The sequence below is a fragment of the Patagioenas fasciata genome, chromosome 1 (genome assembly GCF_037038585.1).
Source record: "Patagioenas fasciata isolate bPatFas1 chromosome 1, bPatFas1.hap1, whole genome shotgun sequence".
NCBI lineage: Eukaryota > Metazoa > Chordata > Aves > Columbiformes > Columbidae > Patagioenas > Patagioenas fasciata.
In genome coordinates, this window is record NC_092520.1 from 111,504,999 (window position 1) to 111,527,198 (window position 22,200).

The following is a 22,200-nucleotide window of genomic DNA, read 5'->3' on the forward strand; positions in this document are numbered from 1 at the left end:
GTGGCATTTCTTTTGCCCCCTCTTCTGCTTCTGCCACAACAATGAATGACTGTGAGCATGTGACTGAGGTCTCATTCTGCTCTTTGCTATACAAATGGGAATAGGCATGGCTGAAACTTTAGAGATATCTTTAAGCCCAAAGTCAAGATAGAAGCCAACTGGGACTTTCTAAGACTTTTAGATATCAAATTCCTTGGAAGTTTGAGGATGTGGAAGAGGGAAGACAGAGAATTGCTAAGATATTTGCACAGGTTATTTCCATGGAAGTTGGACAGCTAAGTCACTCTACAGATTGGATTCAATTGTGGTTTTTAAAGTATCAGTGGTTACCTATTTTTATAATTTAAAATTTTCTCCATGTTTCTTATCTGAAAGCAACATTAATACTCCAGTTTTTCACTGAGACATGATTAGGCAGATTGTTGACTGTGGTTGTTTTTTTAAGTCAGAAAGAGTTTTATCAGAATATGTTAATCACTGAGTGCTCAGGAAGGCACAAATATATCCATTCTTAGAGCCCAGTGAATGACTGGAGCCTCAGCAGTAAGCAAGACAACCACTGGGGGAGAGAAGAACAAGTAAATGTAGAAATCTAGCTATTGTAAAATTGTACTTATTTAAAATAGCACACAAAATTACGTTAAAATCTCCAACTATTCTTTAGTTGACTTTTTCCAAGTGCATCTCTCTTTTCCATAAAATCTTGACTAATTCAAAAAGCACAGTGTCAGTAAAGGATCTTTAAAGAAAGTGGGGTGTTCAGCCATGTGATCAGGGTATTTCTCGCTACTACTGTTTACCCAATGTTTGTAGCAATCACTGTGGCCCAAGAACTTCAGAGGAAGAGTATCTTTTTTGTTCCAGTTATCTACTTTCTGTTGTATGTGTTTGCTTTATGGTATCAATCCTAACTTACGCGATAGTCTTTGTCATTCAAAATTGTTCCACAGGCTTTTATAAAACAAACTGAAAAACCAATAGACATTCTCAGAAGACCATAAAAAATTTTGTACTTGATTGCCTCACTTCTGGTTTCCTCTGTCTCCTCATCCATATGCAATTGATAACAACTGCACTATGGAACAAGATATGAGTGTTGCCTTTGACAATAAAACAGGGTTTTCTATGACAGTAACTTATTATAGTTATTTTTCTTTGTTTTCTGTAAATTGTCTTTGTGCAAATGGTCTTTGTCTTGCAAGCATCTTCCAGGCTTTCTAGCTCCAGTGCACACTCCCCAGGAGACAAAGTGGCAATGGTCATGAGGGGGGGGAAATGAAAATTTCATTGAGTAGCTGAGGAGTCTTAGGTAGTATTTTTCGATTTTGAATTCTCTTTAATAAGAATTTCTGCAAGAGTTTGCTATCAACCAACTCTGACACTCTGGATATTGCTTTCAATAGTAACCCACCGTATTTTTGGATGCCTAGCATCTCTGGCATCCCACTTCTCATGCACAATGAGACCAGTTTATCATGGACATACGGGGCTCACTGTGTGAGAGACATAGAGCCTGTATGCTTTCACCATGTCCAGTGCATCTGGAACATGTTGTGATTGTCACACATGTCCGAGCAGGCACATTGAACCCATTGCACCTGGGTTGCACCAGGGTCACCACTGATGGGATGTAGAACTCATCTGCACGCAAACAGAAAATCCACAGTAGCTGGACTTGATGTACCTGGGCTGATCTGCTCACATGGACTGTAAGATTCTTGGATTTGTTGAATTTCTACCACCCTCTTAACACATTTTGACTAATATTCAGTTTCATCCCCTTTCCCTCTTCTCTCGTATGGTCCACTTCTTGAGACAATTCTCTCAATGTGACAATCCTGCCCTTCAAGCTATTTCACCAGTAGACTCTTAAGACACCATAGAGCATGGTCTCTGTTCACTGGAAAGTAAAGCATTTTGGAATTCCCCAATTCTAAACTGTGTGTCAAAGAAAGATAGGGAGATTTTTCCCTAATGAAGATCACTTTTCAGTAGAACGTGTCTCTGATTATCTTTTTGGTAAAATGCTCTTCTAAGCAGGGTAACAGCCTTACTAGTCTGACATTTAAATGTTCTTTAATCAGACATGATAGCAGCATAAGTAGTTTGATTCTTTGCTGTAATGGTTCATTTAGACTCGAGCCCAATTACGAATTGTCCCTCCAGAGGACTTGAGGTTGGCAAGACTGACCACAGTCTAGAGAAGATCTCAGGGCTGGTGTATGTAATGACATGCACCTAACGATCCAGTTTTGTCCCAACTACATCCAAAGAAAGAGAAAATCTTTCAAATATTTCTTTGAATTTGTAAAGGTATTTATTTTTGACAGTTAGGCTTGCACATTTTACAGGAAGAGTAAATATGGTAACATTCAAATTTGCCTTCATAAATACTCACAGATGCTGGATTTGAAGTTTACCCTCTGCTCTGTAAAAGTTAGAACTTTCATTCATTCAGTGCAGAGAAATCGTGTCACTAGACTTCTGTGACCAATTACAAGTAAATGGTTACATAGACATTAACCAAGTACATCTGAAAAATAAATTTTTGAGGATACAAGTTTTCTGTAAACATTGTGTTAAAAAAAAAAAAAAAACAAAAACAAACAAGTTAAATGTGTTTTAAAGTTTTCTTTCTATTCTTAATTATTCCCAAAGCACTAATCACAACAATATTTTACATGTCCTTGAAGAGGGCTCTTTACCATGGCTGCTTGTTCTGTGTTGACTTGCTGAACTTTAGAGACTATAGTAGATGCAGAAGTGGATAAAGGATAACCTCATTAATTGGCTACATTTATCACTTCAAGCATTTGTAAAACTGTTTACAAAGCATTTCCTTGTGTATAGCAGCTAGACTATACTAGATATGCTCTATAGTAGCCAGAATGTAATGTGAAACAGTAAGGAGCATTAGAGTTAACAGGCATTTCCTTATATGAATAATTTGGTCTCTAAATATACTTGAGCAAAGACTACTGAAATGTGTCTGAATGCTTTGACAGTCTGTACTTATATGATGCTCAAAACCTATTTATGACATTCATTTCTATAAGTAGCACAGAGCTTCTAGGATGCCAGTGAAATGCATTTTTGTGTGACACGGGTAATCTTTCATCTCTCTGTGGACTGCAGAATTCCCACAGAATGCTGTAGTAAAAACATCTGCATCTCAATACAAAGAAAATGATCACAGTTTTTAAAGTCTATGCATTTAGATTTGCTGCCTCTTTCTTTTTAAGACTGAATTCCTTCACATGCCAACAAATAAAAAGTAATGTATATTTGGTTCAAAGTTATGTTTTTCTGAATTTAGCTCTTTATTCATTTCTCTTTCTGTTTCTGAAAAGAGAAAGCAAGGATCTGAAAATCCACCAGATTTTCAGACTGCAGTGGTTCTGGTGGTTTAGATCTTCTTTCAGTAATGAAAAAAAAAAAAATCGCCTTCTACATGCCCCACTTCTAAAACCATTCTTTATTTTAAGCTTTTCAAGATGCTCATGTTCCCATCAGTATCAGATGAAATTCCTTCAATATAAGTAAAATTTTGTGGAATGAATTTGAAGCAGGAAAAGGAGAACAACGAATACTTTGTTATTGACAAAGCACGTTGTTCTGAATAACAATACCTTTTTTTTTCATTTCCCTCAAAAAAGACAATGTGAAGTACTTCTATAGTGATGACCCTAGTGGAGGTGGTTTACTATTTTGGTAACACTCAAAATTGAGTGATCACTGATTCTTGCATTGTAGAAACAGCCAAACAGCTTCTGAATACTGTGAATACACTTGTGCTAAAAATTACATGTACGATATTTCTTATTGATGCTTACCATCAGTGTTGACATGAACTCCATGGTGAACTACTTCAGGGCATGCATGTAGTACTTCTTTCAGCTTGAGTATCCACTGTCTCCAGTCGTTGCAGCATCTGATGTCTTTGTCAGACTTTTCTGTCAAGAGTATTTAACCACTAGAGCTAATACCTGGGGGGATGGGCGAGGGCAGAACTCCTTTTTGGCAAACCTGTGGTCTTTGATTCAGCTGAACTGATCACCTACCTGCATGCATTTTAGATCTACCTCATAGATTGGTGTTGAGGTTATAGTAAAATAAATACTCCGTCTTAGATTCACCAGTGTGAATGGCTTCTTTTAGATTGCTGTTCACATCTCTGACTGCTGTCATTATAAAATCATATCCAAGTAGGTCAGCCCTGGAAGATAAATCATGTCAGCACAAAGCTGGTTTGTGAGATCTGATTTATTGGCCTGCAGGGCTTGTGAATCTCCACACATTGTAGTCTGCACTTTGCGACCAGCCTGCTCTGAAGGCTTGGATTTTTTTCCCTAATTAGAGCACAAGTAAGCTGTTACAAAAACATTTATGACAACATGAGATGAACAATAAAAGACAAGAGGTTTGTCTCTCAGGAACAGTTCTACAATAAAGCTGCAATATCATTATACAAGTTGATTTGAGCTCAGGTAACAAAAGTGTCTAGATGGGATGCACCTCTTGGGTTGCTGGGGTACCTTTGCTGCTAAGGTTTTGTAACTTTATTGCAATTCTGGTTTCAGAGCTCTGGAAATTCACTTTTGGGAATTCACACAGCATTCTTCCCTTTCATGGTGATTTTGCAGTTTCTCTAGGTGCCAATATCACAGCCTGTTTTATTGATGAGGCAAAGACCATCTAAACAAGCCTTATCTTTTTCCATGTATTAGGATGTTTGTATTAGGTCTTTCACCTCATGCATTATGAGGAGGTATAATCTGAAAGCTGGAAGTGTCTGTATATGGAGGTAAAACCTATTCCTTAAGTTCTACTAAAACTCTCCCATAACAATGTAGTGGCCATCTTTCAAAATCCTAATAAACATTCTCAAAACTTGTTATGTTTTCCTTTCAAAACTAAAGATCTTCCCAACCTGTGACTCCAGTCCTGCCTGCTAACTCCACACTTCTCTCACCCACACATTACCTCTACATAAAACCAACTCCATCTCACTTGCCAAACCAACCTCCCAAGCCTGTTCTGCTCCTGCCTCCCCACAAGCTCACTGAATGCACATCCAAGGAGCCTGCAACATACAAGTGTCTGAGTTCCAGCACTGTAGCTCCTTGCACTGCACATCTACACTGTGCAAATGCAAACAAACAAACAAAAAGATAGACAGGCCCTACCAACGTGCTGCTCAATACTTACTGTATCTCAGATATTTGCAGCACTGTTGCCTCTTTCTTTGTTCATGGTCCCATGCAGCTGATGCAGTGACTGACACAACTCTGCTTCCCAGTGGTTCCAGTCTTGTGAGACCTGAGGTGGCAGAGGAGGAGAGTGTCACAACCAGGGACAAGCCACTGCTTTACTACCTGTGGGTGTCAGCACATCAAAAGGACTATTAGAAGATGCAAACCTGGATACTGAAGTCCTTTACCTGCCACGTAACACATACTCCTTCCTTGCCAGTGACGTGATTTAACTCCCTCTCCCAGATAAAGAAGCTAGGAGAGGGCTCAACATGTCAGCGAGCTGCACTTCGTGTGGTTAGGAGACACAAAGGATGCAGAGATCTCTTATGAGGAGAGACTGAGAGAGCTGAGTCTGTTCAGCCTGGAGAAGAGAAGGCTGAGAGGGGATCTCATCAGTGTTTATGAATATCTCAAGGGTGGGTGTCGAGAGGATGGAATCAGACTCCTTTCAGTGGTGCCCAACGATAGGATGAGGGGCAACAAGCACAGACTGAAGCACCGGAGGTTCCATCTGAATATGAGGAAAACCTTCTTTACCTTGTGGGTGCCAGAACCCTGGAACAGGCTGCCCAGAGAGGTTGTGGAGTTTCCTTCTCTGGAGACATTGAAGACCCACCTGGACACATTCCTGTGTGATCTGCTCTGATGAACCTTCTTTAGCAGGTGGGTTGGACTAGATGATCTCCAGAGAACTCTTCCAACCATAGCCATTCTGTGATTCTGTGCAACAGTTTGGAGACAACCTGCTGAAGAGAGTAACTCACTTTGACCAGAAGGACTACAAGTGTCTCTACTTTCACACTGGCATTTCATTGAGGCAGGGAACCAATGGCCCACTCTCCCAGTGGAACCCCGGGCCTGAGTCTGCACCTCGAAGTCATTGGGAGGCATGTCACTGACTCCTCTGGCTGCAGGAGTCTGCCTTTGGCTCTGGACTCACATACACCATTGGCCAGGTATTCTTCTCTGTACACTGTATGACGGCATCCAAATCTTATTGCAATTGATTGAACTCTCTCCGTTGCTCAGAGGGATGCTTAAAGCCAGACCGTATTGGACACTGAATGTGTTTTGAGAGCAGGAGTAACAAAAGGTCATACAAGTGAAGAAAAAGTTCACTACATTCCAGTAGATACAACAAGCATCAATACAAGTGCATAAACATGCTGGGTATAATAGTGTAGCACTGTGAATTGTGAAGCTGTGTTTATTCCTTTGAATTCAAGCAGGGAGGAAAGGGTTTTTGCAGCTTCGGTGCTGGGCCAGCCAGTTAACCTTTCCTTAGCTCCCAGCTTTTGGAAACGGGAACTGACTTGTGCTGGCTGTGTTCCCATCAATGCCCCCGCCCACAAACAGGGAGACTCGAGCTGACTGTACTCAACTGCTGCTGCTCCATTCCCTCCTCCAACAGTGCACTTGGGGTTTTCTTCACTCATCCTTCATTGTCACACAGGGCAATTGTGGCTGCTTGCACTGTAATGTATGTCCTCACTAGCCAGAAGCATTTTAAATTGTCTGTGGAGTACAGCAAAAGTGGTCTCTCCTGGGCTCCCCAAGTAAATGAAGCATGCATTTTTCCAAGGAAATACTTAAAAACTTTAGATCCCAGATAGGTGACCATCCAAGGTAATTTACTGAGCTGCAAAATAGCTTCTATTTTTAACTCATCAGAAACAGAGTTTATTCTTGCATTTTTAAAAATGTCTAAGCCTTATGGTAGCCCTTTGCCAAAGGGTATATTTTGATTTCTGATAATTGCTGGAAAGTGACGTTCCCATTAATCCTCACTAGTACCATTAAAGGATTTAGAAACTGCTTTTAGATACAAACACAGCTCTTCAGATCCCGTAAGATGGAGCCATGAGTAATGGGAATATAGAGGTCACTTGAGTCATGAATTGAAAACTGCGCATCCTGTCAGATGGTGTTAAGGAGGGATGAGAAAGGGAAAAATTTTTTTTTTTTTAATTCCTTTGAAAACACACTGCGGGTGTGGGGATACTATACTGTTCCATGCAAGAAGAAAGAGACTTTCTAGTATGGCCAGATGATCATGTTAAACAGGCAACCTTGTCATGGTTGGACATGCTTAGAATTTGAAGCCCAGATCATTTGGGACTAAACTGAGTTAGTTCTTGAATGCAAAAAGTCTATCATTTAAGAAGAAAAAAATCATAACAGTGTCGTGAGAGCAGTCAACAGGCTGTACTTGACTTCTAGGTGCTCCATAGTTCACACAAGGGTTTTGAATCCTTGGAACAGATCATCTGGTAGCAAAAATGTCTCTCTCTGTGTAGCACTCTCTGTTACTCACACTAGTATTATAGATGTGCTTAAGGTGGGGCACAACTCTCCAAATTGTTCTGAAAAAGCCTGCTGTGAATGAAGATGCCATCACATCACTGAAGCCAAATGATACCACTTTGAGGGAGGGACGAGAAAGGACATTTTTTTTTTGTCTGAGCAATAGTTATGACAGAGTTCATTGCTTCCTGATGAGATCAGGTGACTTACAGCATTGTGCAGTGTCAGCAAATGGGGAAAAACTTCAGCATGGTGACATTTGGAGGGTTGCTAGGCTTTGCTGGGATGAGGGGGTGAAGGTAGTTCTGAGAAGTGACCACCAGGAAGAGCAGGCAATTGCACACAAGGCCATCTTGGGCATGTCATCAGAGAAGAGGGAAAACAAAGCAAGAGCAACAGCCAAATTGCGACACAAGTAGCAAGGTCTCTGCCTCAGAAGTATGTCTGGCCCAGCTCACGTTGGCAAGGGCACTGATCCCCATTTCTTTGTCTCCAGGCACCAGCAGCCACGTGTGCCCCAGGCAAGCCTTCTACCCCAGCCCCAGCAGCTGAGTGATGAGGGGACATAGCAAAGCCTGTGCTAAGGAACAGCACAGAAGTGGGGTTTGGGCTTTTGTGGGCTTTTCCCTATGGGAAGGCCTCGATTACTGCTACCCACTCTCAGCTGGAGCAGCTTGAAGCCCTCATCAGGGGAAACCATGAGTGGGGTGGTCACGAAGGAGTGGATGCCCCATATGTGGGAACCTCTCGAAGAACAAGTACCACTATAAATACTGCAAGAAGGCAACCCTCTGCTACATAAACAGGTGTGCTTCTCTAATTCTTTGTTTTAAATCACCACGAATTATAGTATGAGTTTTCTTTCGAGCTTTTTCATCCTTACACCTCACAGGGAAGGATGATGTCTCAGTTTTACAGAAGAGGATCCTGTGACAAAGAGCATCCAAGAAGCACAAGGTCACCATCAAGCCAATGGTGCAGCCAAGAACAGATTCAAACAGATGTCATTGTGTGCATTATATAAATATCAGCTCATCCTGCTGCTTGTGCTGTGCAGACTGAATAAAAAGTTCAATGTGCAGATCACTATGCCAGCAAAGTTTGTTGTCTCCAACATAGTCACGGGCTCTAACTATTGTTTCTGTGGAAGTAAAGATTTTTCTTTTTTTCTTGTTACAACTCTGTGAACACTTGGGTCTTGGAAATAATGCCTGGTATTTTTCTGAGTGCGTTCTTAAAATTTTCTCTCTTCAAACAGATGTAAAAGTGTTAATTTTTGCTTCCTGCAAAACCAGTAAAGTCTGCAGCTTTGTCCAGCTAAACAACACTTCAAAGTTTCTACTGGTCAGAGCCAACTGATAACAAGCTGAACGTGTTGATGCTTGGCTAGTTTTTATTCAAATTAAATATTTCAAAGAAATTCAGATTGGGTCATCATGCCTTTGAAGCTATGGAAAGGCCCCAGCTTAGGGTTACCATTTCAAAGAGATTTTTACAACAACTTTTAGATGCAGCAATGTCAGTGATGGCCAGAGAATTTATTTGCAAACTGGCTAGACTGAATAAGTTGGGGCTGGCTTAGCTGAAACAACAAATAAGGTGTTCCACTAACACACTGTAAGACACCCTTGGAAAGGTGTTTTTAACTAGAAGGATGTGGCAGAATATCACTGAACCATATCTTATCAGCAGCAACCATAAAGTATGGTTCCTTTTGATGGATGCTATATTAATATAAAGCAAAATCAAGGTCTCATTTCCAAAGGCTCTTAAAGCTACAAATCATAAAAACATTGCATGGCCTGAGTGCTTTTGACAACTGAGTCCCATTTTCATAATTTCTTAGACATTTCATCTCCTATATCCCACTGAAAGCTACTCAGTCTTGCAACACTGAATGGAAAACAGTCTAAGTAGCCTTAAAAATCTAAGCCTTGCCATCTGAGGTCACCTGACATAAAAACTGACAACTTAAGAAAAAAAACCCTGAGTAAGGCAAGGGGGGTAAATAAATTATAAAGAATGATACCAAGAAACTGTATCTAAGGAGACCAAAAAAACTTCTTTCACTGCCCACCAACACTGTCCGATTGAACCTACAGGGGGAATTTGAGATAGATAACAAAAAACATTAAATTTAATTTGCATCCCAGGATCTTTCCCTTTGCTCCATAAGCCCTTTGACTTTATTTGTTCAGTTCAGCTGTTCCATTCTTAGGGTAACACAAATAAGCTTTTAAGGACATATGTTCTAACAATGATATTCCTACTTCATTTTCTTCTAGAAAACCGAAATGAACTCGCTTTGTAAAGCTACTGTAGACTTGTGGTTAAATATTTTATGACTAAATTTTAACACATTGTCGAATAATTTCATATGTCAGAATGATCTTTAGCCTACTGAGTTGAATTTTGTCAATGATTTGATAATTTTATGGAAGATAGATAGCATTATTACAGTTGCAGGCTTGGTCAGTTATTTAGCCAACTACAGATACGTGAGGGGCTGAACTGGTATAGGTGAGGTGTAATTCCCTTGAGTCAGGCTCTATGGAATGAGAGCCCAATGAGGATGACTTACACACACAAGAGATTTGTCTGTAATGTCATAGAATGCAGACTTGCTCTCCTCATCAAGTCATGAGGATGCAGATCAAAGAAGGAAATGGAATTTTCTTCTGGTGTGATGGTGTAGCATGTTTCAGTCAAAGATGAAAGGAGACTAATGTGAGGCAGAGGTTGCAGTGGGCACCCTCTTACAGATGCTGGTGAAATTATACTGACATGTGGCTTCATCAGTCAGAATGAAAATCCAAGTGTAGAGAAAAATGAAAGGTCAGCAGGTAACCTCCCTAGCACTAATTGAACCCTCCGGGCCATGACTGACAGAAGCATAACCGGCATAATGCTTTCTGAGTATGCTACTTGTAACTAAATAAATCTTTTGATGGATGCAGCTCATTTCCTGCCCACTGTGCAGAGCTGCCCATGATGAAGATCTCAGTTCAAATGTATTTTAGAAGGAGGAAACTTCCTTCTGAGAAAGGTGAACCCATGTAAACTGAGCCTGTGACTTCTAAATATGTGAACATCTTCAAAAGGCCACACCAATCAAACCTTCTTTGACTTAATGGAGAGTTTTGTGGTTTAGGATTGTTTTATTTTGTGCTTAATTTTAAATAGAACAATAGAAAATAATGCAAAAGAAGCCATTCTTATGCTGGGATCTAAGACTATTCTCATGGATTAATACAAACAGAAAGCGAACACATCTCGTCATCTACATAAGCATTTAGGCCTGGTTTCCACATGTGTATAAACTAACATAAATATGGTCCTGAGGGAATACTGGGTTTTATGAGAGGACTCAACTTGCGGTGATACAGCTCTGAACACAGCTGCACATGCAATGATTGCTATCGCACCCTAGAAGTAGCTTCAGCGATGACCCCAGGACTTGGTACTTGGCCTACAAATTGTCTCTGGTAGGCAGCAGCCCTTGGCCTGGTCCAACCTGACCACCAGTCCCAACTGCTTTAGAGACAGAAGAGCCCAGAGGGGCTGCAGCTAGCTATTCTGTCTGCTCCCATCATTACAAGGCCAGCCAGGCTAATGGGAGGCTCTACAAAACATTGACATTTGCCAGTGCTGCAGATGGGTAAATGCACTTCCAGGGGTGATCCAAATCCCAGGGCAACAATTTTTCATTGGAAATATCATGCGGTACTGACACGCAGGATGCGGGCTACAGACAGGCAATGTGGTATTTGATGACTTCAGTTGACTTTGAGACTGTGCAGGAAACAAAATCCAATCACACATCAGTTTTAAGTTTCTTAAACTGTATAGTTTAATTTCGTAAAGGAATAAACTATACCCTTATAACCAGATAACCCTATTCCAAGAGTGAGGATTGCACTATATAAAACCTCCTAGAAAAATCAGAGCAGCACACTTTTTGTCTACTGTCAAAGCCCAACAAGTTCTTTCAATAGGTCATGGCAGTAGGAGCTAATGATATTTCTGAATTCTTTTCAGCAAGGAAATTTCGATCAACGGTTATTTCGCATAAACTGTTTACTGTGACTAATCATTCTAACACTTGCTGTTTGTTATTCATGGTAGGGGAGTGTCAGGCTCTCTACTCCAGGGACTTATTTTTCCCTAAGAGTTCATCTACATTGGCTTCCCTGGAAGTTAAAGTCAATGTAACAGCAGGGGAAATCTGTTCTCAGATTGTATGACTAGAATTTCTATAAATAGGAGTGACTGATGTTGAGCTACGAAAATAATTGATTTTTCAGTATGGTAGCTGAACAAAAAAATTGAAGGGAAAAAATAATTTAGTCCATCTCAGATCAGTTTATTGGGCTTTTTTTTTTTTTGTCTGTGGGCTGAACAAAACATATCATTCAGCTTCAGACAAAGCCGTTCTTTTCCCAACCAGGTTGTTTCTGATGAAAAGCTGGTTGTTGGAACAGACAGACCAGATTTAATCATCAGCTACTGAGAGTATGAGGAGATGCAAACAAACCTCCTACACAAGACCCTAGCAGGTAGGGCACTCCAGTGGAGATCAGACTGCAGAGCTCTCCCCTACCCACAGCGACCCATCTCTGCAGCAGCAGGTTCCTCATCCACCCCGTTCTGAAGAAGCAAGTGATGGGGCCTCCAGAGAGGATACACAAGGGTGTAGCATCTGCTTTGAACTTGTCTTCAAATCTCATTGACAAAAGAGATAGGAAAGGAATTAACTCAGCTGCCTTGCCTGTTAGGGAGCACTTTTTCCAGGGAAGCAGACAGTTTCTCTTTCAGGGACTGGCTCTGGAGTTAAACCTAGACTGCCCAGGAACATGCCTTGGCAATTGATTTCGGCAGAAATTATTCCCTAAATTTGACAAAAGCAACTTTAAGAAAGACAAAATGACATTTTTCACGAAGAGATGATCATCTCCATAAAAGGCCACTTCCTACCTGATTCTTGCACATGAGTCTATTTATGGCAGCCCTTTGCTAGAACAGATAGTCTTCCATGGGCATTAATGTGGATGACCTCATATACATTTCTGTAAATAAATCAATGAGAAGGGACAGTGACAGCATCAGACCAGTGCTTATAGGCAATTTCTCACAGGTTCTGAGTGTTTGGGGGGGGGCTTTTTTGGTTGTTTGGCTTTTGGTTTTGTTGTTTTGTTTGGTTTGGTTGTGGTTTGTTTGTTTGCTTTTTTCTTTTTTTTTTTTTTTTCCTTCTCCTAATAAAATGGAGAACTGTTTTGGTTATCTCTGTTTAGTTAGATTGGAACTTTGGTTGCCATGATGTATGTAGCTGAGCTAGTTTAAGAGCTAATTGTTACTGAAGGGGAAGGGAAGTCTCACTTCATCTCCTTCACCCTCTCATCTTCTTGTCCACACAATGTAGCCATGTCTTGCGTTTATTGATATATGTGTGCTGGCAGGCGACTTAACACGAGCCGATTTAACCCATTCACCTGCAGAAAAATAGCCACCTTTTCTGCTGGGATGATTTTGAGCTGGGTTAAGGAGTGTAACAGCTTCCGGAGTGGTTCAGACTAGCACCTCTGCCCATTGCCTGGTTGACAGAAGGGCTCGGGCTACTCCATGCTGGGGCTGCTGGGGCAAGACTCGTGTTTGCTTTCCAGACTCAGTCACTGTTTTCATTTTGCTATGTTGCATTAGTACTTATCTTCTTGGCAACTGATTCCGACTCTTAAACCATTGCTAAAGTTGGTGACATTCTTTACAGGCACTTCTGTGGAGCCAGATAAGCCTCCAAAAGGGCAGTTTTCCATATTCCTCTGCCCATGAGTCATGCTGTGCTTAATGTGCATTCATGCCCGTTTTGACAAAACAGGAGATAATTCACTGCTAGATAGGTCTTCAAAATGAATATGAGTAGTCTTGTGATACTCTATATTATCTGTGAGTGTAGACATAGCTGTACTTGTTCAGGAAAGGCATTTGTCCTGAAAGAGACAGATGCATAGGAAAATCTCTTTCTATTTTCCTACCCTACATTTTGTTTAATAATAAGAGATGAATACAGTTTAATAGAGGGAATGGAAGCAGCTGTGTTGCAATTAGATCGCGTAATTAGTAATTGCCCAGAAGTTTGAACATACAAGTGTAGCGGGTACAGGGACGGCTCAAATGATCAAAAATGACTGGTTGTGTGGTTAATGCTTCAGAAAACTGGTTCCTCCTGTGCAGCTAATGTTAAGCTTGTACAGGACACTGAAAATATAATCCCTTGCAAACCACTTTCTTGGATCTGAAAGTAATCAATTATCTGTGACTGATTACTGTCTTAGAGCGAGAAAAGTACCAGACACCTGCTATTTCCATTCAAGCTGCTGACAATAGTTGGTGCCCTTCTTACTGTTAGATCATTCATGCTCTCAACATATTCAAATTTGGTATTGTAGTGTATTGTAAGTTAAAATGAGGACAAGCACTGACTTCCCAGCAACAACTGTCCCTAATTATGTCCTTATTCTAAGTTTGAGATAAGAGCAGTCCAAATACCCTTCTGTTTGACTGCCAGTTTTACACAATTTCCTAATTTAGCATGCAACCAAGGGCAGTGCAGTTTTATTTAGTATTGTGCTTTTAAATTATATCTACAAAAGCTTTACTGATTTAATTAGTATTTTTGAGAATGTGCAAAGAAAAGATGAGAAGATTAAAATGGTAACTGGCTAGCTGCAGAGCAAAAAGGTTTTCAGATCAGTTCTGAAAAGAGATGGAGAAATTCGAGAGGGCTGTTGCAAGAAACCTCAGAGGATAGCAGTCAATAGGGGCCAGACTCCACTCTGGGACTGCTAACAATGCCCTACTCTCACTCTTCACAGAAATGTGTTTGCTTCCTGCTCCCAGTAATCTCATGTGACTTCTGTTACTAAGCAGGGAGGGTGTCAACATGCTAACTGTCAGCTGGAAAAAATAAGTAACTCTTTTTGCAATCTGGTTAGCAAGGAAATACTTTCAGAGTATGCTAATTTGATGTTAAGGTAGAATTATTAAATAAAAGCATCACTATTGGTTTCTGCATATATTAAATAACTGCCATAGCTACTAACAGTGCAATAACTGGAGCTTCAGACTGGGGAAAATCTGGTCCACAGATGGATTTTCTTCACTGCTCTGCCAAGGCTGGAAAAGTTGGCAGGATGGGGCATGGATGCAGACATGAATTAATTTCATTTAAGGTTATGAGGACATGACATGTCTGAATAGGAGTCAAAACATGGGAAGGGCAGGCTGTTAATGTACAGATATGGAAAAGGATTGGAGGACTCTGATGTTTGAAGAGGTATGAGTGCTGTTTGCTACAAAATTTCATCCCATCTGCAATAAGAGAGCTTCATGGCCTAACGTTGCTTTCAAAATAAAATGGTGCAGCTTTCTTTTCATAGCTCTGACACTGGTGTAAAGGTGGATGAACATCTGTGGGAAGCCTCTACAGAAAGACTAAATGTGAGAGAAACTTGTAGGGAAGATAAGGTCCCTGCTGTAAATCCAGGCAATGACAGTACAGCATCCTTCACTTGTCCAGAACTCCTCCTAGACCTTCAACAGTTCTCCAAACCCAGAAGAGTACCACTTCTTGTAAGATATTTGCTACCATTAAAAAAAAAAAAAGGTTTTCTGTACCATAATCATTTCATAGGGTATCAGTAAGCACATTCAGATGCATGACCTTTCCTTCTGGATGCTTCTTTCATTGTACTTTATCTTGAGCTAGTTGTTTCCTTTCTAGGAAAAGTGATTGAAATGTATTATTTTGCCAAAGCTTTAGTAAAACTGGAGAAAAACTGTTTCCATCTCTTAGACCATTCAGGAATCTACTTAGATGAGACACTCCTCAGAACAGTTTAACTGGAAAATCTTAACCATGCAAATCTGCTTCTGTTTCATGTATCATGTCCTTGTCAAGTTTTCCCATTGCCTTCAACCTCAGAGGGATGAGAACAGATATTTTTTTCTTCCATTTCATAAAATATTCTTGCTGCAGCAGAATGATGACCGAAAGGCTCCATCAACACGTGGCAAATATCATCATTTCCTTGGAGATCTGTTCTGATGTTCATTCCCAAGTGGTCAGGCAGGAGTTTTGATCCTTTTCCTTCTCTACAGCTGTCAAGTGCAGAATACATTTTGTTCCCTGTTATCACATGCATGGTAGGCATGAGCAGGCGTCTGCCTTCCCTCTGATATAAACGATTGTAACTGCACTGAAGTTTGCAACCAAATGGACCTAAGAAGATTATTAGGAGGGTGGGAAATATTTCTTGAATTCTCTTTGCCTTATGTACCAGGAATGGTTCTGGCGCTGCCCTCAAGAACAGACTGCCCTTCATGTAAGTAGCATATTTAAAACCTGGCCCCTGCTATGACCAGAGCAGGCTGCCTAGAGCACCTGAGGCTTCATGCAGACTGGCACAGACCAGACAGCCATCCACAGGCTATCCCCGAAGTTCTTCTACAGAGAAGTGATGCATCTAGGGGGTGACACGTGCTTGGCTTTCAGCACAGGCTTCCCTGCACCTCCTGCACTCTCTCCATGGGATATATACACAGCCTCAGCAACCAGCTGAACAGAAAAGGGAACATTGATTGAAGGATCCACACTTGCAGGTATGATCATTTACAAAACATTCTCTCAGGCTAGTTACTGAATAACCACAATGTGTTCATTGGCATTTTAGGAGTCAAATGTTGGGTGTTCACGAGGCCCCCTACAGCAGCGGTAGATACTTTCAGTAGAAAAGCTATGCTGTTCCTACAGTTTCTCTGCTGGTGTGACAGTGGTGGAAGATGTCATACCTCTTAAAAAAGTGTTATAAATTAGATGCTGCCTTTTGAACTGGGAAGAGGTGATTAGAAAGTAAGTGTGAAATCAGAATGAATGCTCCCAATTTCATCACTGACATACCTGGCAACCTCAATTCTCTCAGCTCTAAAATGAATATAACATCTGTCCCCAATGGTATATTAGGTAATTTGTTCTTTTAGTTCAGGGGAGAAAAAAGCCTATGTCTCTCTGGCACAAGGCAATGCTGTGCATGAGTTACCCAGGCTAGCAAAGCTAGTAAAGCTGTTCTGTAATAAGAACAAATGTGCACATGCAGCAACACTGACTGGATATATTTTTTTTTAAGAGGATATGATCTCTCACTGCTTCAGTTTTACTGTATTTCATTCAGAGTTTTTAAAGTTTCATGAAATTCAGACATTGGAGAATTGCATATTCTTAAAATCAAGACACTTTGAAAATGGAAACACCAAAAATTACTAGACACGTGAAAATGTTCCGTGAACTCTTACCACCAACTTCCTACTGTCTGGAATTAATTGTCTCTTTTCACATCAGTAGTCAGTTCATGAATTTCTGGTGACAGTGGCATGTCAAACCTGGCATTTGACAGTTTTTCTTCAATTCCCATTAATTTAAAAAAATGCACAATGACTGCTATTAAAGCAATAGTATTGATGGAGTTTTGATGGCCTGAAGACTTAGACGCAAAGGCTGTGGAGAAAGTTTAAAGGTTTTTTTTTAGACCAATTGATATAACTTGGGCAGGGGGCCACAAAAGATTTTTGCACACAAATCAGAAATAGATGTGGCTGTTTAGTCTGACTTATTTTCCATTCAAGTTCCACAGTGTCCTTTCCAAATGCTGAGAGTTTCCACATTGCAACAGTGCTGCCATGTGTGTGGGTGGGCTGAGGGACCCACCAGAGCACTGTGGGGTGGCCACACTGTCTGCACCTCCTCCACTCCACAGCACAGAAGCAGTGGGGTATGCACCCCCTGACACTGGGGCAGACAGCTTCATAAAATCCATGTCATGCTGTATAACCTTTAATTTGCTGGAGGCAATATTTCTTACACAGTGATTGGCAAGACTCTTCTTGGACATGTTTTTTATTAGTTCAGTGGTAGCATCTGTTTCTAACTGAACATCTAGTGTCTGTGACTAACTGCGCTAGAGGTCATATTGCATACAATGTACTCATTGGCTGAATATAAATGTACACTGCACTGATTTATTTATTGCCTCCCCATGGCTAACTGGGTTCCTGGACAACCAGATTTTTAAGAGTTCAAGGACACCAGTGACATCAGAATGCTCTTGCAACATTTTCTGGTGAATCAACATGTAGGAGGTAGGACAATTTAATAAAATAATTGTTGAACAATATTTCCTTTTCCTGTCTTCTTCATCAACATATAACAAGCTTGTCAGGTACCCAGTCTACTCTACCCAGTCTCCTTACTTGCTGATGCACAAAACAGTGGGTCTGCAGAGTGAGAGTAAAACTATGATCCTCACTGTGGCCATTGTTCTGCAATAATCTTGCTACTGACAGCACTTCTGAGTGCAACTGGGTTTATCAAGGCACAAAATTTTTCTCTCTCACTTCAGCATGGTTGAGTAAATGCATTTGACCAAAAAAAAAAAAAAAGTATTTAAAATCCAGCAATGAAAAGCTGAGCCATCTCGTAGGGAGACATTTATTTTATTCCATCAGGAAACATGTGGCAAGCTCTGCTAACAGCTGCTTTGTTGTAATCTCCATAGAGGTGAAGAAATATAGATGCTGAAACTTACACAAGGTATTATAAACAAGCTGAAATAAAGCAGTATTTATGGAGACAGGACTGCATCTTGCTTCCTCTTTAATTCCTGGGTGGAGGAAAACCACCTAGGATGATGTTATTTACAAGCAACATTTTTTCTCAATGGCTACTGATTACATCTTTGTTCTTGTAGAGCTCCTCAAAACATTACGATTTCCATTAAAACACAAACCCAAATCTAGTTGTATTGAGATGGCATTTTCAGGAAAGGGGAAAAAAAGCCCAACGCATGTTCTCCTTTGACTATTATAACCACCAGCAAATAAAAATATCTTGCATCAAACTAACTCATTTAGAGATTACAGTTGGAAAGAGGTGTAGTGAAATCAAGGGAGAAGTTTTGTCAGAAAGGCATACTTAGAACAATATTGCTGGCAGAATAGAAACAAATAATCAAGCAAGATCAAAAGTGTCAAAACCCAACAAGCTGCAGGCTAAGAAAAAGCTGATAGGAAATATCAGATATTTTCCAATGCAGCTTATTGCAAGATGGCTTAAAAGTCTTGCAGTTTGAAGAGAAATCTTTGCGGGGGTGCCTGAGGAGTGCCATCTTGCTATCTTGTTACTCTTTTCTAACTGGCCCTGATGCTCTTGCAACACTCCCATTCCTTCAAGCCTTAGGGAGGCTTTACAGCAAGAGCAAGGTACCGCTTGCAGAGGGGAAAGGAGAGGGTGTCTGAAGCTGGGACACAGTACTGGTAAAGGAGCTGCTGTGGGAAGATCAATCTGGGCTTTCTCCTGCCCACCTTAACCCCCCTTGTAATATGATCTTGAGGATCTTTTCCAATGAAAAGGATTCTACGATTCTATGATTCCATGATTAGTACAGCTCCTCCAGGGCAGGAGTTGCTGTATTCCTGTGTACAGTACACATAGAATCATAGAGTACTTTGGGTTGGAAGTGACCTTTAAAGGTCTTCTAGTCCAATCCCCCTGCAGTGAGCAGGGACATCATGAAGCACTACTGATCTACCCTGACAAGATCTGTTAATGTTGCTGTGAATAAGTGAAATTAGAAATGCTCCCCTGAAGAAGGAGCAGTGGGAACTGGTGATGCAGGGCTTGGCAATGCCTTGCACAGTACGGTATCCATAGCAAAGGATGTCCTGAGCAGCAGTAGTCCAGCTTCATGGTCTGGAGTTTGTGGAAATGTGTATTTATCTCAACAGTCAAAGCTTCTCCATGTGACAATTCCCTCACGTCCTCTGCCCCAGATTTTGCTACTCTTTTTTTCTTCCTCTGAATACTTCTTCTTTTTCCTTCCTCTGAGTGAATTAACTGATGAAGAGAAGCCTCTACCTGCACTTGCTGTTGCTCCCGAGCCTGAGATATTCTCCCATTATCACAGAATCAAGGAATCACCTCTACACATGCTTTTCCTTCCAAGCATTGTGTAGGGAGTGTCATTTGCCTTCCTCCATCTTCTGTGCTCTTGAGAAAAACCCTACACTGGGGGTGTGGTCACATCCAAAAGATTTAGCAGCAGTATAGTGTCATTACAGCTGCAATGGCCTAAGGGTACAGACAGTGAGAGGTATGTCAGGAATAGCAATATGTTTTCTTAAGCCAACCAATGTAAATGGCAGAAATGAGAAGCCTTTAGGTGCAGAAAAGACCCCTTCAGGGTCTTTCCCTGAGAGATTATTTACAAGGAGAGTCATTAGTTACAGAGGGGACATCTCTCCCTTGCTATGGCTGTGCCTGTGCTACGTTACCTGATATATTAGTAATCACCACGTTAACTTTGCGCTTCTTCTCACCTTTTGTTCTTGGTTCCCAGGAACATTCACATCCCACCAGAGCATCACAAAAAGTCTGTCTAGGTAAAGATCAGACACTTCACCCTACCAAGAAATGCAGCCTTCTCTGTAGGGGGACACAAAAATAGCAGTATGGAAGCTCTAGAGACTTAGTAGTATTAAGCCCTGACTAAACAGACACAGCAAATTAGGGGAGTATAAACAAAATACTAAAAGCTGACACCTCATCAGAATTAGGGTAGGTAAGCGATATTCGATGTCTGCTGTATCTGAAACCTGGTTCCCTAGGAAAGGTTCATTTCAGATGACTTCAGATATCTGTAAAGCAGCTGAGCTAATCACTCTGGGCTCCCACTGCGACTAGGGAGAGAAGTATATTGCAAGGGTGTGATGAAACTCACCTATAGTAGGTCAGTGAAACAGTAGGTCAGATGAATCCTTCCCTGGAAACATTTGTTCTTCTCTGCTATAAAGACGAGTCAGAGTGACTAATGCACATACCAGAGCCTGTTTTGTAAACATCTGCAGACAGGGGAATCCTGCCCTCCTGCCCAGCTTGGCCCATAGCCAAAACACACTTAAATTGCTGCCTAAACTTAGAAGTATATTTGAGGTTATTCCTGAATTTGTATTGATGGTAAAGCATTTTTACTGATACTGGGAGAAAGACAGGGTGAAATAGGCATGGTTTTGGTTTGGTTTTTTTTTTGTTTTTGTAATGGCTGAGGCCTGGGCAAAGGAGGTTTGAAACTATCTTCTTTGTAAATAGGTGCAGTTGCATCAAAGGACATCTGACTTATCTAGTTATTCTTCTTCCTCACAGAAGCGACCTGTCAGCAACCATCAGGACCAGTCGGTGTGAGCAGCTGGCACACATCTGTCCACAGTGCACAACTTCAGTCCACAGGACTTCCTATAGTCCCTCTCATCTCTCTCCAACCAGACAAGGACTCACCACTTTTAATTACACTAGTGGGTTTTGTTTCAGTGACTCTCCAGATTAAAAATATCTCCAAGTTAACAGTCTGCTTTGTCCTTCATGCCAAAATAGAAGTCTGGTTTTGCCATGCAGTAGCTGCCCCTGGCTATTCTGCTGTCAAATCCCCACAGTGCCAGGGCACTGGAATATGACTGTAAGCTAGGAAAGGCAAAAGGAGCCACAGGCAGGGCTTATGGTTCTGACTGACATGACAAACCTGGTGTTAGGCGGGCACTGGTGTCCCTCGGGAGCTCTGAACAAAAGAGCTAACTTTTGTGCTTGGTTTTACTACACAAGCGAAACTACCTTAGCTCCTGAGAAGGAAAAATCTTGGTGCAATGACACTCTGGGCTGCAGATGGATGACCCTGTCTGCATCTGGGAGCAGCTATTTCCCCCAGGGGCTGAACACCATGCTGCTGATACTCACCAGCATCTCAGGACTTCCCAGAGGGAGTGCTCCTCTGGGGAGCCAGGAAGATCTGGTGACAGCGAAGACCTGGCCCCTGGGCTAGGACCTTCCGCTTTTGGGGTCCACAGAAGGGAATGTTGGCAGTGATGAGTGGGCTGGGCAGTCTCTACAGCAAGGAAGGTGGCTCAGCCATCCTGGTGCCACATAGGTGGTAGCAGCAACAGCAGTGGAGCACTTGGTTGTGCTCTATGCTGTACAGCTGTAGTTGTCCCTTTGAACCTGACTTTTGGAAAGAAAACCTCCTTCATTCTGTTTTTCTGAATCTACTTCTGACCACGATGCACTGCCACCCTCTCTTAGAAGTTTAAAGAAGACAACAGTGTGCACCCTTGGAACACAAGAGAAACTGATAAAAGATACCTGTCCTTGCTGAATATGCACGTTCTGCATCCAAACCCTGGGTGATTTGATAGGGGAAAAGTGTGAACAAACAGATGAAATTGTGGCAATTCTGCAGCCAACATGCTTTTCAAGATCAACAGCAAATAAAGCACTGCTCCTCCCATCATGATGTCACTTTGGTAGAGATTATGAGTGCTGTACTCTCAGTTTACCTTGTTTTGAGCAAATCTCCAGATTGGGTTTCAGCCTTATCTGCTGGTAAGCACAGTTTCGTTCATGGGGCAGTCCCAGCTACCTCAGAGGGGCAGGTGTGTTTTGCCATCTGGCAACAGGTTGCTGTTCTTCAGGTTCAGTTTTTCACATGAGCAAATCTATCTTTTAAATATTGCTTTTGTAACAAAGAGAATGGGGGGAGAGCTGGGGGAA

At 41.4% G+C, this 22,200-nt stretch overlaps 1 long non-coding RNA gene across 1 annotated transcript; it reads left to right on the forward strand.

The window, feature by feature from the left end:
- The first annotated feature begins 15,803 nt into the window (after nucleotides 1-15,803).
- LOC139827024 (uncharacterized) lies at nucleotides 15,804-21,003 on the forward strand. Its single transcript, XR_011737202.1, has 2 exons — nucleotides 15,804-16,214; nucleotides 20,806-21,003. It is a non-coding gene; the product is annotated as an uncharacterized lncRNA (long non-coding RNA).
- Nucleotides 21,004-22,200: the final 1,197 nt, after the last annotated feature.